We start from the raw sequence: 6690 nt of genomic DNA on the forward strand, positions 1-6690 counted from the left end.
AAAAGCAAGGAAGTTTTTATGCCCGTTGAAGTAAAACAAAATGCCTGACAAAGTATAGCTTGGACAGATTCCAAGTGCTTGTACAAATGTGCTAAAGAAATTATACTTTGAGTATACAGCTTGTCCATTATTAATACTATTAGTTATATCTTCGGTAAAGGCTTTGATGCATAAATATTTCTGATAAAGGTAGGTTGTGTACTTTTGTCCAACTGAGCAATCTTGCTTTCTTAAAATATACCAACATTTTAATGACTGATGATTAACATGCTGTAATACACAGTTCAAAATTAAAAGCTGAAATGCTGTACATGAGAGGTTAAGCTCCCCCTGGCGGTTTTACAAGGTGACGCCGGATAGTTTCCGGCATGACGTCAAATGACACGCGATTAACCACGTGATACTGCGTGATACCGCGTGATACCGCGACACGCCCACCGGTGTATGCCGCGAAATACCCCACCCATTTTGAATGGCTGCATCTGTATGCGCTAAGAGGAGAAGGACGTGGATCTGTCAAGCTCCTTGCCGAATTTAGCAAAATAGGCATAAAAATACAGTCTTTTAACACAAAATACCAACATAACACTCTTACAGTGTAATAATGTCACTTGCCGACTATTTCGGACAAACCCCTCTTGCCCAAAACCAAACAAAAGCGTCAAGAAAGACACGAAGACAACAGAAAGAAGACTAGCAAGATGGTGAATCCACTTGGGGAGATGGTACAGTTGAGACCAACCTAATCATAGAAAAAGTAACATCAAACATCGCCGAAATATTAGATTCAAAACTCGCAACGATTCGAGAACCTGTTGCTGCTGTATCCACTAAAATGGACATAGTGATTAAAAGAATAGATGAAGTGGAACAGCGAGTTTTGGACCTGGAAGAGGGCAGTGTAACGGTGGGCAACAAGATACGGGCGCTTGAGACAGACCTACGCAAGGCATTGGTCATCTTGAAGACTTCGAAAATAGAAGCTGGCGGAAAAAGGTGAGAATCCTCGGCCTAAGAGAAAACATCGAAGGAAGCAACCCAGTTGAGTTTTTTGAGAGATGGATCCCTGAAACCCTTGGCATGGAAATGAAGGGGGACAAAATCAAGCTGGAACGTTGCCATCACACGGGACCCCGGTGCAAGTCGGGGGAGGGCGGAACACCTGTACCCCAGGCCATGCTGTTGAGGCTGCACAACTACCGGGATAAGCAGAAGGTAATGGAAGTGGCCAGGGCCAAGAAAGAAATCATTGTGGAGGGGAAAAGAGTCTCCATCTTTCAAGACTTCTCGGTCGAGGTGCAGAAAAAGAGGGCGGAAACAGCCGAAGTGAGAAGGAGGCTGCGTGATGCTGGACTGAGGTATTTGTTCCTGTATCCAGTGATCATCAAAGTGTTTGATGCCTCGGGGGGATCTACTACTCTTTCCAGCTTAAAAGAAGCAGAGAACTTCCTTAAAAATATTCAACAGCAATCCTCCACGTCTGAATAGAATGTGAGAGGTCCGCTGCTAAACGAGCAGCCTTGGCTTCTGTTTGTAGAACTGATCGAGCAGAGAACTGAGCGGTTATCCCTGTGCTTAGAACCTTTTCTGACGTTTTAAATGTTCTTTATTTTTAAGATTCTGTTATTAATGTTAATGTTGAGATATAGATGATACTGTTTTGTATCGAAATTTAAGACTGTGACGAATTATTTTGGCAAGGAGTAGACAGTTTTTGTTTTAGTATAATAGTTGAACCCCCAATAACTCAGCGTACTTTATTGCCGACTGCCACAGCTGTGTGACTAGCGGCAACCTTTAGTTTCACTTCTCGGTTAACTACGCAGAGAAGCTAAACAATTTTGTTGGACCTTTTCTTAGTTTAGTTTGCAGACTGAGTCTAACAATCTTGCTCTAAGACTTTATCACTGTTAATCAATGTTCAGAAGATTAACAAAGTTCCTTTGTTTCTTTTTTAAATACCTGACAAGTGCTGTTACCTCATGTACTGTGTGTGGTCACAAACTGAATTTTTGTTTTCTCTCTCCAAGACATCGTTTAATTTTTTCTTCTTCTCTTTTCTCTTTAAAATGAATGGAAGGGGTACGTGCAGCTGCTCTATTTGCTATTCACTGTTATGTTGCATTATACTACAATTCAGCCACTGCATTACCGTATTACAACTAAACAAAAACCACCATGAATAATGTTAAGATACACAGTTGGAATGTAAAAGGGGTGAGATAAAATTCAAATAGCATTTTTACAGGAAACTCACTTGAATGATCTGGAACATAAAAAACTTAAAAGGGAATGGGTAGGTCAAGTTTATTACTCATCATTCTCCTACAAAAAACGAGGCGTGGTTATTCTCATTCATAAGAATCTCCCATTTACAGTCAACTCAACTTATGTGGATAATGAAGGTAGAGTGGTAATAGTTAAAGGATTACTGTATGGGGAAGAGGTGGTGATAGGAACAAGACGAACAATTCTTTATTGATGTGTTTGGACAACTCACTATTATGGATTGTAACAATATTATCCTTGCAGGAGACTTTAATTTTTCTTTCTGTCCTAGGTTAGATGCCATCAAGGACAACGTGAACCGGTGGACAAATTTACCAATATCTTTCCTGGGCAGAATTAACCTGGTAAAGATGATAATATTACCTAAACTTCTCTATCCACTATCTATGGTATTCACTCTCATGACTAAAGCTGACATAAAGGATCTGAATAAAGCAATATCAACATTGGTATGGACAGGAAAAAAAAATCAAATTTAAGACTTTGCAGTTACCCAGCGATTACGGTGGATGTGCATTGCCAAATCTGAAATACTATACCTGGGCAATACAGGCAAGAATCCTCCAGCAGTGGATTCATGCACCGCCAGACTCCACCTGGGTGGATATGGAAGCTGAACACAGTAAACCAGCCTCTCTTGTATACTTCTTAGGCAGGAAAATGACTAATGTACCCCCACTAGCTAAAAAATAACTCTTTAATATTAAATGTACTGAGAACATGGAGCAAGATAACTAAATTATTTAGTTATTATCCCTCTCTTTATATGCTATCTTCACTTGTGGGTAACCCGGACCTACCTCCTGAAAAGACAGGCTCCTACTTTACTAATTGGCAAACAGCGGGTATACATAGAATTTTTTATTTATTTGAAGGGGGGGGGGATTTAAATCATTTGAGTGTCTTCAAGCACAATATAATATAACAACAAGAGACTTCTTTAAATATCTTCAGATCAGGCATTATGTGAGTACCAAGAATGGTGGTCTTGATTTATTCAGCAGCTCGCACACACTAGAAAAAATCTTTCTAAAGAACGGGAACTCAAAGAAATTTCTATCCAAGTTTTACACTTTTTTCTCTAGGCATGAGGTAGACTTCCAAAAAATCTTTACAGACAATCTGGAGCCAGGAACTGAGGTGCTGTATAGATGATAACACTTGGAAAACTATTCTTTCATTGCCTTCAACAATCTCCGTCTGTAACCAGTATGAAGAAAATCAGTACAGGTTGTTACATAGAGCATATTTATCTCCACAGATTTAGCACTGGCACATCACATAACTGCCCTAAATGTAAAACCCACGTTGGAACACTGTTTTACTGTCTATGGGAATGTACATATGTTCAGAGGTTCTGGTGGGAGGTATGTAAAAGAATATCTTTGATCTGTGTAATACAGTTAGATCCTCATCCTCTCACATGCATTTTGGGAGTCTTGCCTGTTCAGCTGCTGAACCATAGAGAAGTAGTCCAGCCTGCCCTGATGCTGGCAAGAAAGGCAATCATGACCAGGTGGGTGGGTGACGAGCCTCCCTCTCTAGCTCTCTGGGAATTACTAATAAGAGACTTGATCTCTTTGGAAAAGTTTAGATTCATCCTAAAAGGTGAGCTGGACCATTTTAAAGACCTGTGGGATAAGCCTTTGAGAGCATTAGATTTAAAAGAGGAGCTCAGTATATATTCCTAAGCCATTATATATAACTATGCTATAACCTTTATGCCTTTAAATGGTAAACTCTGATATAGCTGAGACTGTACCTTTTTTTGTTTTTATTTAGTTTTTTTTTTGTCTTTTTTCATTCTTTCCTCTTTCACTCTTATTTTTTTCCCTTAACTCCATTCTGAGCAGAAGTCTGTGGTGATGGAGTGTGGCGGGTGGCACACAGTGTGGACAGTGCCTGGGGGGCTGCAGGTAGCCGAGCATGGGGTGAAGATTTTAGGGGTTGTTTTCTGTAGAGAAGGGAATGAGCTGCATAATTGGAATTTGATTTTTGCACGAGTGAGAGTCAAGTTTGGGTTGTGGAAGACACGGTGGTTATCCTTTTGTGGGGAAGGTGGTTGTGTTGAAGTCTGACATACTGCCGGCCTTGGTGTATTCAGGAGACTGCTGACCCGGATGGAGGATCGCCAGGGTGAACGCGAAGTTGGGTCTGTGGAAAACATGGTCGCTGTCCTACACAGGGAAAGTAATGGTGTTGAAAGAAGACATCCTGCCAGGTTTGGGTTTACCTGGCGGTGGTGTACACACCGCCGGCCAGACTCAGACGAGCACTGCAAGGGATGATCTTCAGCTTCGTCTGGGGCGGCAGGTACCAGTACATCACGAGGAACAGGATTTGCCAGCTAGTTAAGGAAGGGGGTAGAGATGTTCCACATTTCCCCCTGAAACTCGACTGCATCTTTTTCTGCAACCTCTGTCGGGTGCTGCAAGAGCCCATCGGCCACAAGTACCAGTATTTTGTCAGGCTGTAGCTCTCCATCCCAATGAGGCACCTGGTCAAGTGGTCAAACACTGGGACCAAGGCAGAGAGGCAACTGGAGTTCTACACCCATGCTGTCAAGTGGAGCAGAACGTATGAGGCCACGAGACAGCCAGAGCTCTGCACCAACCACAGAGCCCTGTACAAAGAGGTGAGGGGGCACCTGGTTGCTGACGAAAGGCTGCAGGTTCCCAGACACGTCTGGAAAAGGATTCAGCCGAAAGAACTGGACAACCAACTGAAGGACCTCAACTGGATGGCCGTACACAAGAGACTGGCAACCAGAGATGTCCTCTACAGACACTTGCTCACCAGGAATCCGCATTGCCCCCGGGACATGTGTTTCATCGAGGAGACTCAAGAGCATGGGTTCTGGAGCCGCCCTTCGCCAAAGCGGTGTGGGGCAGAATGGACAACATTATGCAACTCCTGGGAGTGGGAGCGGTGCTATGTTAACATTACATTCTGCTGGGGCTGGCACCAACTGGATTGGACAAGGGGACGCAGTTCCTATTCTGGCTCCTCCTGTCCCTTACAAAAAGAGGCCTGTGGGATGCCAGGAACACTCTCATCTGGCACAACAGAGCGGGGAGCGAGGGAGCTGGAGGAGAGGATCCTGGCGAACCTCAGAAGGAGGATGAAGTCCTGGAAAGGACTTTGGGCCCTGTACAGGGACTAACAGACACAAGCAAGTGGTAGGGCTTGGAAGGACTCTTTAATTGCACAAATCCGTCCCCGTCATCCACTTGCATAGATTGATAACGGACAATCACCGTTGTTCAAAAAGTTTTTTTAGCTCATGCTATGTTTATTATTTGTGAGAATGTTTCCTTTTTTTAAGATGTAGTATGGAAATAAAGTATATTTTGTAAAAAAAAATGTTCTTATCAGTTTAATATCTTGATACGTCCCCCATAGGGGGACTACATATTAAACTATTTTTGGAACAGGGAGCTGAATCAGGAGCTTGCTCCGTCCTCTCCACGCATCGGCCCGGTATTGCAGCGCCTACGGGAATGGTGCACTACCTTCTCTCAGCGGCAAAAAGACAGACGTAGCCGGCCAGCAAGCAAGCGAGGTGGACTGGAGCTCCTTCTTCTTGAGTCTCATCTCTCATCCCTCTGTGTCTTTCTCTCCCTGTCTTTGTCTCCGTTCTTATCCTCCCTCTGTGCACTTTCTCACGTCTTGACTTTCTCGGCAAGCAGGCAGGCCCCCTTTTCAGCTCCCATGCGTTTCCCCCCCAAATACTTAGATGTATAATCTTTTTTTTAGGAAGGCAGGTGTGGTGTGGTGTGGTGCTGTGCATGTCCCCCTCTGCAGAGAGAGCTGCCTCTTGCCTTTACTCGCAGGTGCTGACTGTCCGCTTTCGCCTGCAGCTCGCTTGGCACAGCTGCTGCTGGTGGGAGGGGCCTAAGCTAAGGAGGCTGGAGCGTCCCCCGCGGCTTTGGTCATTGTCCTGGCGGCCGGCAGCTGCGTGTGTACTGCGCTCCAGAGGAATCAGCCTGCGCCGCTGTGCGCCAGCGGAACACCCACGCATAGGTCCACATTTTGGGGCATCGCTTCTCGGCCTTTTTGGCCAATTTCATGCAGTATGTGGCCTCACCGCAGCTGTACGATTTACGAAAAAGGTCCGAATGGGACAGGAGGATGTGTGGAGAGAAGACTAGACGTCAGGGGGCAGAAGGAGCGGCGGAACACCAGGAAGACCTTTTCCATCAAGCTAGAATCGCTCCAGCTGAAGGCTGGGAGGTGAAAGCGGAGCTTTCCACGATGACTGCACTGCTGACCGGTAAGGGGACGAGTCAGAACCGTGAAGGTTTGAATCTCCAGAGGGACTTTTGAGAAGGGTTAGCCATGCTGTTTGAGTTGGGAACAACTCTCCAGAGATCTATAGAACATGGGATTCTGACAGTAACC

At 44.6% G+C, this 6690-nt stretch overlaps 1 pseudogene; it reads left to right on the forward strand.

Annotated features, from left to right (window-relative positions):
* Window positions 1-5634: 5634 nt before the first annotated feature.
* On the forward strand, window positions 5635-5803 carry LOC148647660 (U2 spliceosomal RNA; annotated as a pseudogene).
* Window positions 5804-6690: the final 887 nt, after the last annotated feature.

Source organism: Lepisosteus platostomus, chromosome 15, assembly GCF_059453375.1.
Source record: "Lepisosteus platostomus isolate fLepPlt1 chromosome 15, fLepPlt1.hap1, whole genome shotgun sequence".
NCBI lineage: Eukaryota > Metazoa > Chordata > Actinopteri > Semionotiformes > Lepisosteidae > Lepisosteus > Lepisosteus platostomus.